This window comes from Meriones unguiculatus, chromosome 1, assembly GCF_030254825.1.
Source record: "Meriones unguiculatus strain TT.TT164.6M chromosome 1, Bangor_MerUng_6.1, whole genome shotgun sequence".
Classification (NCBI taxonomy): Eukaryota; Metazoa; Chordata; class Mammalia; order Rodentia; family Muridae; genus Meriones; species Meriones unguiculatus.
Genome location: NC_083349.1, coordinates 193539375 through 193551575, shown reverse-complemented (window position 1 = coordinate 193551575; position 12201 = coordinate 193539375).

The following is a 12201-nucleotide window of genomic DNA, read 5'->3' as shown; positions in this document are numbered from 1 at the left end:
AGGAGAAAAGTCCTCAGTGGCTGGGCAAGGATGTTGTAGTCAGGAGGTGCAGAGCTGGGAGGGAGCCAGGAGAGGGGGTCCCTCTTGAGGTTTGTCTCACTGTGTCACTTTGGGGAAGAACAGCCATCACTGCCCTTGTCTCCCTTCACCTGACTCTGACCTTCCCCAGGGCTCACCTGGCAGAAGATGACCTGGACCACTCCCCAAGCCTCACACAGACAGAGTTATGACAGACCCGTAGATAGCACAGGCCCCAGGGCTCATGGCTTGGTCCACCTACCACCTCAGTCTCCCTCATGTCCCTTCAAAGGCCAGCCTAAATCCTGTTTCGTGAAGTCTGGGCCTTTCCTCCTTCCCTTTGAGTATGGGGACCACTGCATGTCCTCAACCACACCCTTGCTGTATGGACAGATGTGGAGGTGGGGGGCCTCTATGGCCTCCCTCAGAAACAACTACCAAGGACATACAGGGTCCATCCGTGCTTCATTGACTGGGAGGGCATGCACTGTCCACCCCTGGCTCAGCCCTCGTACTGAGGGCCTCACTGCCTCTCCCAAGGCCTGCTGGAACAGTGTGGCTTGCATTGGGCCTGCAGCCTCTCTTTGGTCTGACCTACAGGATCCCTTATTTGGTACCATGGGCATGAGTGTGGAAGGAATTCAGGAAAAATTGACAGAGCAGAGGCCTTAACTACCCTGTGGTGGGCCTCCGCCCCTCCACCTGTATCTGACGGTCTGGCTTTTTGGGCCCCAGTGCTGTTCCTTGTCTGGCACAGAAGAGAGAACAGGGAAGAAAAGAGAGAAGGAGGAGGAGGAAGGTTATGATAAAAGGGAGGAACTGAGAGCAGAGTCCAGCGCAGTGGGGAAGAGCAGACCACTTGTTGGACTTGGGTCAGGACAGTAACTGGAGAGACTGCTGGGCTTGTAGCCTGCACAGGCTGTGACATTGCCTGGCTTAGAAGACACCACAACAGAGACCTGCCATGGGGGCATTAGAGCCCCAAGCCAGGACCCGAAAGCCTCCAACTGAGACCAAGGTGTTCAGGGCCACTCAGCAAGGTAGACAGGCTACAAAAGCCAACATGATGATGCCAGAGCTTGATGCCTCTACTGTTAACCATGATGATCACACCCTGACCTTACCCTGCCCCATGCCCCAGGATGCTGATAGTTCCAGCATCCAGCTACCCAAGAGTGTAGTGCCCTTTCCACAAGACCCTGGGCTGATTTCCTAAAGCATTTCCTTTCCTGTCTTTACCCACTCAACAGCAATCCCTGTAAGGGCCACAGTGAGACCTGGAGCAGAAGGTGGCTGTCAATGGCTGTGAATGGGGACGCTGACCTTTTTCCTACCTGACTGTTGGATGAAGGGCCGTGTCACCTGAGTGTCTCCAAGGGGGCTTTACTGGACTGCTTGGCCAGGGCCTGGGGGCTTTGATGTTTACAGATTCCATGCAAACAAAGCCTCTGAAATTAAACCCTAAAGGAAGAGGGGGCCAGGTCCCTCCATGCAAATAAATATATATATTTTTAAAGTTAAGATTCACACATGCTTAGAAGCTAGAGTGTTTCAATATTCAATACTTCCCTAGGAATATATGTTTTAAATTGCCAAAATCAATACAGAGGAGTACAAAGCACAAAAATGACCAATTATCCACCAAATGATTTTTAGACATTGTCATCTCTAAAAAGGATGCCAGACTTAAGAGAATTCTAGAATGAGTTTTTGTGAAGTGGAAAAATATCTGTTAGTTAAACCCTTCCAGAGTACTGTGCAAACACTGGGTTGATTTTAGGCTCCTTAGCCAATTTTATGAGGTAAATATAACTCTGACAGCAACACTCTGAGGGAGATAGCCTTCCTGCCCACCCATGCTCACATGAGAGCCACAGACCTATTTACTCCCTCCCAGTGGTGGGCAGCAGAGTCCTGGCTAAAATGCTGGCAGATAGAGGTCAGAGCCATTGTGCAGTCTGACACGATCGGCATTTGGCTTGCTCCCCTGAACCTCAGATGTGTGCTATGGCAATGCAGGGAGCCAAGGTCTGAGTCCAAGCAATTTGGACACAGTGTCAACTTTGTGTGGTCCTAAATGCCCCTCCAGGAAGCAGAGGAAGCCAGCAGAGCCAGTGTGCACAGCTTGTAAAAATACCACACAAAAGGGCTGCCACTTGGAGTCCTGCTGTTTGCTGGCAACTTGTGGTTAGCTGGAAGAGCCCATTGGCTTGATAATTTGACATCTCTCTACCTTTGGAGACTTTCTGTTTGTTTTGGTTTTATGTCGCCTCAGCTACACAGAGAGCCTCTGTCTCTCCATCTTCCTGCTTCAGCCTCCTAAATACTGGATTTAAAGGGTTGTGGCTACCACACTAAATTGAAGAAGCTCTTGGGTGTTTTGTGGTACTTAGGATGGACCTAATGTCTTGGGCATGCTCTACTACTGAGCTATCTTCTTGGCTCCTTTAATTTCACTTTTTAAAAGATGAGAACGAGGCTTTATTAAGTTTCCCAGTCTGACCATAAGCCCACATGCAGCCCAAGCAGGTCTGGAACTTGTCATCTTCCTGCCTCAGCCTCCTGAATAGCTCGGATGACAGGCATATGTCACCTGGCTTGTTTTGTGTTTTTAAATAGTTTGCCCTTTCTGCCTACTTCTTACAAGGCTTGCCGTTGATTTTAACATTCAGAATCTTTGCTGTGTCAACATGCACAGCCCCGCTTGGTTAGTATTCTGTCAGCTTGGCATAGATGAGAATCCCTTTAGAAAAGGGAATCTCAGTTGAGAAGGTTCCCCCATGAGACTGGCCAGTGGGCAAGCCTGTGGGGACAGTTCCTTGATTGATGATTGATGGGGGAAGGCCAGCTCACTGCCAAGCCTGGGCAAGCCATCCTGAGTTGTACAAGAAAGCAGACTGAGAAAGCCATGGGGCGTGAGCAAGCCAGTAAGGAGCGTCCATCCATGGTCTGTGCTGAAGTTCCTGCCTCTAGGTTTCTGCTTGAGTTTCTGTCCTGACTTCCCTCAGTGATGGACTGTGGCCTGAGAGCTGTGACCGGAGATAAACCCTTTCCTCCCTAAGTTGCTTTTGGTTGTTGCGTTGTATCACAGCAATAGAGAAGGAATTAAGGCAGCCCAAAACTTTAGAACAGTTCCTATGGTACATTGACATCTACTTTATGGCCTCAAGTTGCTCCAAACCTGGCTGGGGTCCCAGCAGCCTGTCAGGGAACAGACTGCCATTGCATATGGAGGCCACCAGGGGGAGCAGTACTTTGTTTCCTCAGGGCTATTTGAGAGATGAGATTTTCTTGGATATATGACATCATTTCTGAGTCGCAGCCATTGTCTCTTTTGGTTTTTCAGTATAACAACGAAATGTTAAGGAATAATTTATACATAGTCACATTTATCCCCTTTATGTGTAGCGTCTGATAAGTTTTGAAAAAATATAAGTATATAAATACCCTGACAATTAAAATATGGAAAAAGTCCATTGCCCTCAAAGTTCCCTCTTGGGGCTGGAGGCATGGCTCACCAACTACAAACACCTGTTCTTCCAGAGGACCCAGGCTCAATTCTCAGCACCCACGTGGTGGATCACACTATTTGTAACACCAGTTCTAGGGGACCAAGGCCCGTCTGTGTGAACACGGCACATGAAAAAGAAACAAACAAACAGAAAATCCCACTCCTCCTTTGCTTCTGTTGTGGGGAACGTTTGGACTAAGCACACCAGCGAGAGAAGAGACCAAGCCAGGACTGCTCCTGAAAGGCCTCATGTCGGCCCAGTCTGCACTCCCATTTTTACTCTAAAACCACAGGTGGGGAGCAGGTGGGCAGGATTTTGCAAACACTTACATGGCAGCCAGCAAAAAGCCTACGTGTCAGTCAGCAAGTTGTTATGGGCAACGATCCATTGTTTCGGCTACTTCCCCAGGCCATTCTCCAGGTATCGAGCAAAGCCATGCTTGGCAACAGGCATTTTATCAGTGCTTTAAGTGAACCACAAAATGAACCAATAAATCAGTATCTAAAAATTGTTTTTTTCTATCTTTTTTTGTCGTTTGTTTTTTGAGACAGGGTTTCTCTGTGTAGCCTTGGCTGTCCTGGACTTGCTTTGTAGGCCAGGCTGGCCTCAAACTCACAGAGATCCATCTGCCTCTGCCTCCCTGAGTGCTGGGATTACAGGTGATCATAACTGCATCTGGCTCTCACTATAATTCTTGAAGAGCAGTGGTTTATTTATTTATTTTATGTATATGAGTGCTCTATCTGCATGTACCCCTGAATGCCAGAAGAGGCCATCAGATGGTTGTGAGTCACCATGTGGTTGCTTAGAATTGAACTCAGCACCTCTGGAAGAGCAGTCAGTGCTCTTAACCATCTCTCCAGCCCAAATGCCCAAATGATTTTTTTTTATTTAATGTGCGTTGTGTTCTGCTTGCATGTGTGTCTATGGGTCAGTGCCAGGGAGTTACAGACAGTTGTGAGGTGTCATGTGGGTGCTGGGAATTGAACCTGTGTCCTCTGGAACAACAGCCATGGTTCTTAACCACTCAGCCATCTCTCCAGCCCAGAGAGTAGTGTTTTAACTTTAGTGAGAGGCAATGTATCAGCATTTTTTTTTCTGCTATGAACTGTGCTTTTCTTTTTATCCTATCAAAAAATATTTATTTAAACAAAATCACATGTTTTTTTCTTTTCTTTATAGATTTATTTTAAGTGTACAGGTTTCTTGCCTGAATGGAATGTCTGTGCACTGTGTGTGTGCAGTGCCTGAGAAAGCCAGAGGAGGGGATCAGAGCCTCTGGAACTAGATTGGAGACGGTTGTGAGCAGTCGTGTGGGGGCTGGGAACCAAACCCAGGTCCTCTAGAAGAGTAACAAGTGCTCTTAAATGCTGAGTCCTCTCTCCAGCACTCTGTCCTTTCTATTTTGAAGACATTTTTCTTAAATACTGCTTTAAACTGTGCTCTGCACATTTTGATAAATTGTGTTTTTATTTTCACTTAATTAAAATATTTCTAATACCCTCCTAATTTCTTCTTAGAACCATCACTTATTCTAGAAGCCTGTTGTTTGCTTTCTAAATACTTGGGGATTTTCCAGATATTTTTTTGTTATTGATTTATAGCTTACGCTATCACGATAGAACATATTTTTGAATGATTCCAATTATTTTTAAGTCATCACAATTTGATTTGTGGGTCAGAACATGGTCTTAGTGAGGTTACACATTGACTTGGAAAGAATGCGGATTTTGCTGTTGGGTGGAACATCTCATAAATACATGTCTATCAGATTAAATTGGTCAGCGTTCTTCAAATTACCCATAACCACTCTAATTTTGTGTGCTTGCTTTTCACTGGAGACTTTCTCCAGCTCTTCTTTTAGCTCCATAGCTTTAATTGTCTGTATCTCGAGACCCTGTTCTCCAGCGTATTCCCTTGGGAGCTGTTATCTCCTCTTGATGAGGCCACCCCTTTAAGTTCTGCCCTTCTTCACTCCAAAGTCTACTTCTTCTCACTACTTTTGAACTACTTTTCTTTTGACTATTGTTTACATAACCTTATCTTTCAAGACAGGATCTCACCACAACCCAAAGAGACCTCAAACTTCCAACCCTCCTGCTGGAAGTTTGAAGTTAATTTGGGTTAAACTAACTTTCTCCCCTCCCCTCTCTCCCCTTCCTCTCTCTCCCCTCTCTCCTCTCTTCTTCCTCCCTCTCCCCCCTCTCTTGCCCCTCTCTTCTCTCTCCCCTTCTCTCTCTCCTCTCTCTCCCCCTCCCTCTCCTCTCTCTCTCCTGTCTCTCCTCTTTCCCTTCTCTCTCCTTTCTCCTCTCTCTCTTCTCTCTCTTTTCTCTTTCTTCTCTTTCATCTCTCTCTCTTTCCTCTTGCTCTTGCACTAGTGGTAAGCGATACTGTTATTCTCTGCAGAGATCGTAGAAGCTGAGTGGGAATGTGGATCAGTGTGTTGTGGCCAGCAGGGTGCTGCTGGGTTCTTCGGGCCCACCCTCCTCGGAGCCTGTGTCCTTGGTCTCAGAAGGTGGGGTCCTCAGCGTTCCTGCCTCATCTACAGGGCAAAGGTGTCAAACATTTTTGTCTTGCCTCAAGAGCAGAGAGTCCTGGTTCCTGCTTCCTCTGCAGCCGCCCTGGGGCTGGAGAGCCCACTTGGAGCTATGCTAGGGAAGCAATGGTGTGTGCTGCCTGTACTGCGCACGCGCGCGCACCAGGTATAGGGTGTGTGTGCTAGCACCAAGCAGTGCTGCCCGCCTCCAGCCTTTCCCCTGCACACCCAGGAAAGGCCCTCTCGAGCTCATGGGGAGGGCACAGCCCTGCCCACCCCCACATTTCCTGCCCAGCAGAACAGCTGGTCCTGTCTTTCTCAGGAAGTTTGTCACTGGAATTCAGTTTCTTACTTGCCTCTGACCTCAACTCTGACAGCTTTAGTAAATTATGGTTTCATAGGTTATCTGGCTCTTCCTGTTAGAACATAACTGACAATTCTCCTGTGGCTTTCTACAGACTAAGAACGACTTTTCACATATGCAAACAATCAAAGGGTTTCCACATACCACATGCCCTCTGAGGCAATGTCCTTAGCTAAAAGTGTCTTTGAGGCTTTTTCACTTCTCTGTAGCCTGAGCCACAGCTGCTTCTGGCGTGGCTGGCTGCCACCACCTCCACGCACGGTTCCACTACCATCCAGGTATGTTCCTTATTCTCAGTCAGCATCCCCCTACTCTTTTCTTTCCTATCACATTTTCGTCCCATCTACCATGGTCAACCTGAGCTTCAAAACATAACCAGTTCTTTTTAAAACTAAAAAATGGACTTTCCAGAAGGCCCAGTGTCTTGCGTTTATGACGAGAAAATGACCTGTACACACATGCTCATAGCAGCCTTATCTGTAACAGCCCCCAATAAATAAATAAATAAAATACTCAGATATCTCCCCAAGTGTGAGTACTTAAACACAGTAGTCCTTCCACATCCCACACTGTTACTCGGCAATGAAGCATGAGCTGTAGCTATATCCAGCAACTCAACTATAGTGCGTGGACCTCCTGAGAAAATGCTGAATGAAACTGCCTATCTCCAAAAGTAGATTCCATGGGCAGGAATCTATTTATACTCCCATGGGGTGAAATGACAGATTCACAGACACAGGTGAGTTGCTCACAGGGCTAGGAATGGAAGAGGGTAGTAACCCTAAAGGGGACAGCCTGAGGGAGCCAGCAATTGTGTGTTGGTAGCTCCTGGCTACACAGGCAGCCTGACCGCCACAGGCCAAATGGCCATTGTCATTTCCAACAAACGACTCTCGGGCAGCTTGTCTTCCCACAGCTCAGTTCCATTCTATGCTAACTACCTGGAGTTAGCTTCCAGCTTCAAGGTCTTAAGGGCTTGGCCCCACCAGACAACAGACAACCTGTTTCAAATGCCAGTCGCAAGTACTACCCTTGCATTTCTGCCTAGCCATCTCCAAGCCTGGTTCTCAGAACTGGCAATTTGCTAGAACGGTTCAAAGAAAACAAAACATGCTCTTTACTGGTTACTGGCTTGTGTACAGGATAGGACTCTGGACAGCCAAGTGGGGGACATGTGCTGGAGAAGGCGTCCTTGCCTGTTGTGATGGCGCGGGGTGGGGTGTTTCTGTTGCTGCGATAAAAATGATGGCCTAAAGCAGTGTCGGAAGGAAAGGGTTTATAGTTTATTCAGCTTACACTGCCACATCGCTGTTTGCCACTGAAGGAAGTGAGGGCAGGAACTCCAACAGGGCTCAAGGCCACTCAGGAGTGCCGCTTACTACCTTGCTCCTTGTGGCTTGCTCAGCCTGCTTTCTCCTAGCGCCAAGACTATCGGTCATCCATCCACAGTGGGCTGGGCTCTCCCACGTCAAGCACTAGTTAAGAAAATGCCCTACAGGCTTACCTACAGACTGATATTATGGAGAGAATTTCTCGTTAAGTTTTTTCTTCCTCAGATGACTCTAGCTTACTTAGTTGGTATAAAACTAGCCAGCACACCTGTTCAAGGAACAACCTCTCCCAGCATCACTGTGTGTCTACTGACCTGAAAGTGTTCTAGACTGCATTCTTCAGAGGTATTTTTATTATTATTATTTTATGTACATTGCTGTTTTGCCTGCATGTGTCTCTGTGAGAATGACAGTTGTGAGCTGCCATGTAGATGCTGGAAATTGAACCCAGGTCTTCTGGAAGAGCAGGTAGAGCTTCTAACCACTGAGCCATCTTTCCAGCCCCCTATTTAGAGTTTTTTTTTTTAATGGAGCAATTTCTATGCCGTTTGCATAGATCACATAAAACATCTGTCATTGGCTAGTGAGCTCATTCCCTGTTCCCCTCCCTTCCCTAGAAGTCAAGTGAAAGTTCTAACTCTAAATACTTCCTTTTCCTGGTGAGCACCCTGCATCCTGTCACTAGATTCCCTAAAATAGATTCCCTAGATAGCCATCTTGCTAGGTTAACTCCAGTGTGAAGAGGCTTCTTATGAATAACCAAAGACGGTCCTGGGTTTGAAGAGCTCTGCCCCAGGATGTGGGAACAAAGGCCATACTTAGAGAAGCTTCTCAACTTGCCAAAGGAATGTAACTGTTGAGCCCTCTCTCTGGCCCACTGCATCATCAGCTCTTTGCTTCCAACTTGAGGACAATTTCTATTACTCTGCAGCCTTTTCCAGCCCATTCTTTGCCATTCTGTAAACTGTGCATTTGTGTATTGCTGTGCAAAGTGTTGTTGTGTGATCTGAAAGTTAGCATTAGTGACAAAGAGGCTGGGCAGCTGGCTCAGTGGGTAAAGGTGATTGCTACCATCACCTGGGTTTGGTACCCAGACCCCGTATGCTAGAAGGAGAGAAAGGACTCCCACAAGTGGTCTTCCAGCCTCTACACACGCAGTGTAGCATATCATGTGCTCACACAGAGAGTAAATAAATAAAGTAGGTTAATGTAGCTTAATAACTAAGTTTGGAATCAAAACACCCCTGCTTGCCAGTGGCTAACTAGAGAGAGCAACTGGGACTATTTTTGTTTATCATAACCCATAAAACCATGTAGCTTGTGAATGTATTGGTTAGTCAGTAAATCCTGACATTGTGGAAAGGCAAACATACCTATGTTTCTGACATCACGTAATCACAGCAGGGCCATATTTGTCTTTCTCTGGTTGGCCCTAACCTGGAGGCAAGGACAGACCTTTCGGTCACAACACAGCCCCAGCCGTTGGGCTCATACTGTAGAGGCTGTCTTGCTTCTTGGGTGGTTGCTTGGGCTCCCAATCTGGTTTCCTAAAGCGTGGCTTAGCGCAAGCTGGCTTCTTGGACGTTGACTGTGATAAGGGAGTGGTTTCCTGCAGATGGCTCAGGCTGTGGGTAAGTGAGTTCTACTTTACATACTGTTGTATTCTTTGTTCAGTCTCCCAGAGCATCTGCTCAGAATCTCCCAGTGCACACTGAGGCCTTGCAATGGCCTGCTGTGCCCCACCTGATCTGGTCCATTCACCCTCTGGCCTCATCTGCCACTTTCTGCCTTTTTCTGTTCCAGCCACACAGACTCTCGGTGCTCCAGAATGTGCCAAGCCTTCTAAGACACGCTCGGCCTTTAACACTATTGATCTAGTTCCCACCTAGAATGAGAATCCCACAGGACTCACACCTTAGTTGAGTTGGTTCACTGTTTTAACAGTGCTTCCTTGAACACTGCCTTATCCAGCACAAAGTCAGTGCCCAGCAAAATGTTTAGTTTTAAAGCATGTATCAGTTATACATAGTGGGTTACACTGTGACACTTTCATACATATAAATAATACATTTCAATCAGTCACCCTCCATTATCTTCTTGTCCTGCTTCTACTCCTGTTAACCTTCGTGTGTGTGTGCGCGTGTGTGAAAGACAGAGAGAGAGAGAGAGAGAGAGAGAGAGAGCCTGGGTTACATCAGAGCTATTTACAAGAATGTGAATAAAAAGTAGAGCTTCCATGAGTCTCTTCCCCTTCCATGACAGGGTGCCGACAGACCCAGTTTCGCACAGGTCTTGTGCAGGTGGTCACAGCTGCGGTGTGCTCAAGCATGCGACAGCCATGTCACACCTACAAGTGATCACTCCACACCTCACTTTACCCTTCCTCTAGCACTCTCACTCTTCCCACCCTTCTTCACGATGTTCCCTGAGCATTGAAGGGTGACACTAATGTTCCGTTTATGGCTGGGTACTCAAGGGTCGCTTATTCTCCGTACTTTGACCAGTCATGAGTCTCTGCACTCACTGCTGACCACTACACAGAAAAGATTTTCTAACAAAAGTTGACAGCAGCACCATTCTGTGGGCATAAGCGGAAATATTTAGAAGGGCATTTGACAGGTTTGCCGTGTCCGTCCAGCAAAACAGCAGTGGTTTTTCCAGCCACTGGCATTCCCAACACAGTTTATGCATTAATTAATTAATTAATAAGCACTGGATATGTTTAATAACATCAACTGCTTTTTATGGGGTACTTAAGAGCACAGCGAGCTCTGTGCTGTCCTCTCATCCATCAGCCATTTTTATTCTTTTTAATTTTTACCTTTTAAAGATTTATTTATTTTCATTTAATGTTTATGTGTGTGAGAGATGTGTGGCCGTCGTGTGTGGGCAGGAGTGCAAGAGGCCAAAAGACAGCGTCAGATCCCCTGAAAGAGGAGGTAATAGGCAGTTCCGTGTTGCCATGGGGGTGATGGGAACAAAACCCAGGTCCTCTACAAAAGCAGTAAGCACTCTTAACTGCTAGGCCACTTTTATTCCAGCCTTTTATTTAGACAGGGTCTCACTATATAGCTCTGCTTGGCCTGGAACTTCCTACAGAGCAAGTTCCAGGCCAGCCAGAGCTATATCGGACACTCACAGAGAGTCAGCTCCCTCTGCCTCCGGAGTACTGGAATCAAAGGCGTGCACCACCATAACCTGCCTCACGTTTAATTTTCCGGCTTTCCAAAGGGAGCTACCATCAAGACCACTCACTTACCCAGCAGGTAAGGAGGGGCCCTCCCCAGAGGCAGGCACAGAGCCCTGGAGGGTCTCAGGGGCCCACATAAATGGTTAGAACCTAAGACAAAGACTCGATTGTAAAGTGGAAAAACTAAAGATTATACAAATTAATTAATATTTAATTGTTTATAAGCTGTCATCCATTGTTAATGTGCATCATCAATTTCATGTCAGCTTTATTAATAAATGTAGCAATCACACGAGTTGCATTATATTTGAAAATGATTTGCAGAGTTAGGAGATTTTTTTAACTCTGTGGGCACATCAGGAATGAAAGGCGTCATCGAGGAGGCTGAGAACTGCTCTTAGCTGGGTCATCCCCGTGGAAAAACACAAAACTGGCACCGTATTATCTTACAAGGTGATATATTTTATGTAGGATCCTCAGTTTTAATGTTCATAACATGTGTGGAAATGAGCTTTGATATAAATAGCCCACCACCAAACCTGCAGTTTCTGGATTGTACTAGCCAACGTTGGCCAATTTCTCCTGGCTAGCCTGCTCCTCACTTCCCTTTCGACCCTCAGTCCCACCAAACCCAACCGGGCCCAGGTATAGCAGGGATGTTTGCTTGATGTTAAGATGGGTAGTAATCAGGCCGCGTGAACTCTCCTGGGTCCCCACATTTTCCCTCCCCGGAAGCTTCACTGCCCTTAAAACCTTTCCCGGATCCTTGAAAGCCTCACTGGAAGAAAAGCTGTTGTCCCCCAGGCACCACTAGATGGCGCCACACTCCAGGCTGGTCACTTCAGGTTTCCTTTGGCAGTCAGACTAGGAGGCGGGAGGCTGGGAGACCTCTGGGAGTCCCTCCCTAGTTTTTTCTCTTCTAGGTGACTCTGGCTCCTTGTGGTGAGTGGCAGGACTTATTTTCATCTTGGTAGCAAGCCTAGTGGTTTGGGTACCCACGGGTCTAAAGCCAGCTAGACGCTACAAGGCCAATTTTCTTATGCTCAGCCCCAAGGTCAAAGTTAGGGAACAGTCTGAGTGGGCACAGAGACCTGAGAGCAACTCTAAGTGGGCACCGTGATCGTTTAAAAAGCCTTCTGGAAGAACGGCCAAGAAACTGAGGGAGGACGAAGCTGTGTGGAGGGAGGTGTCAGTCACTCTTTACAGCATTTCTCTTTAACCTAACTTTAAGTGATTATTAGCTTAAGTGT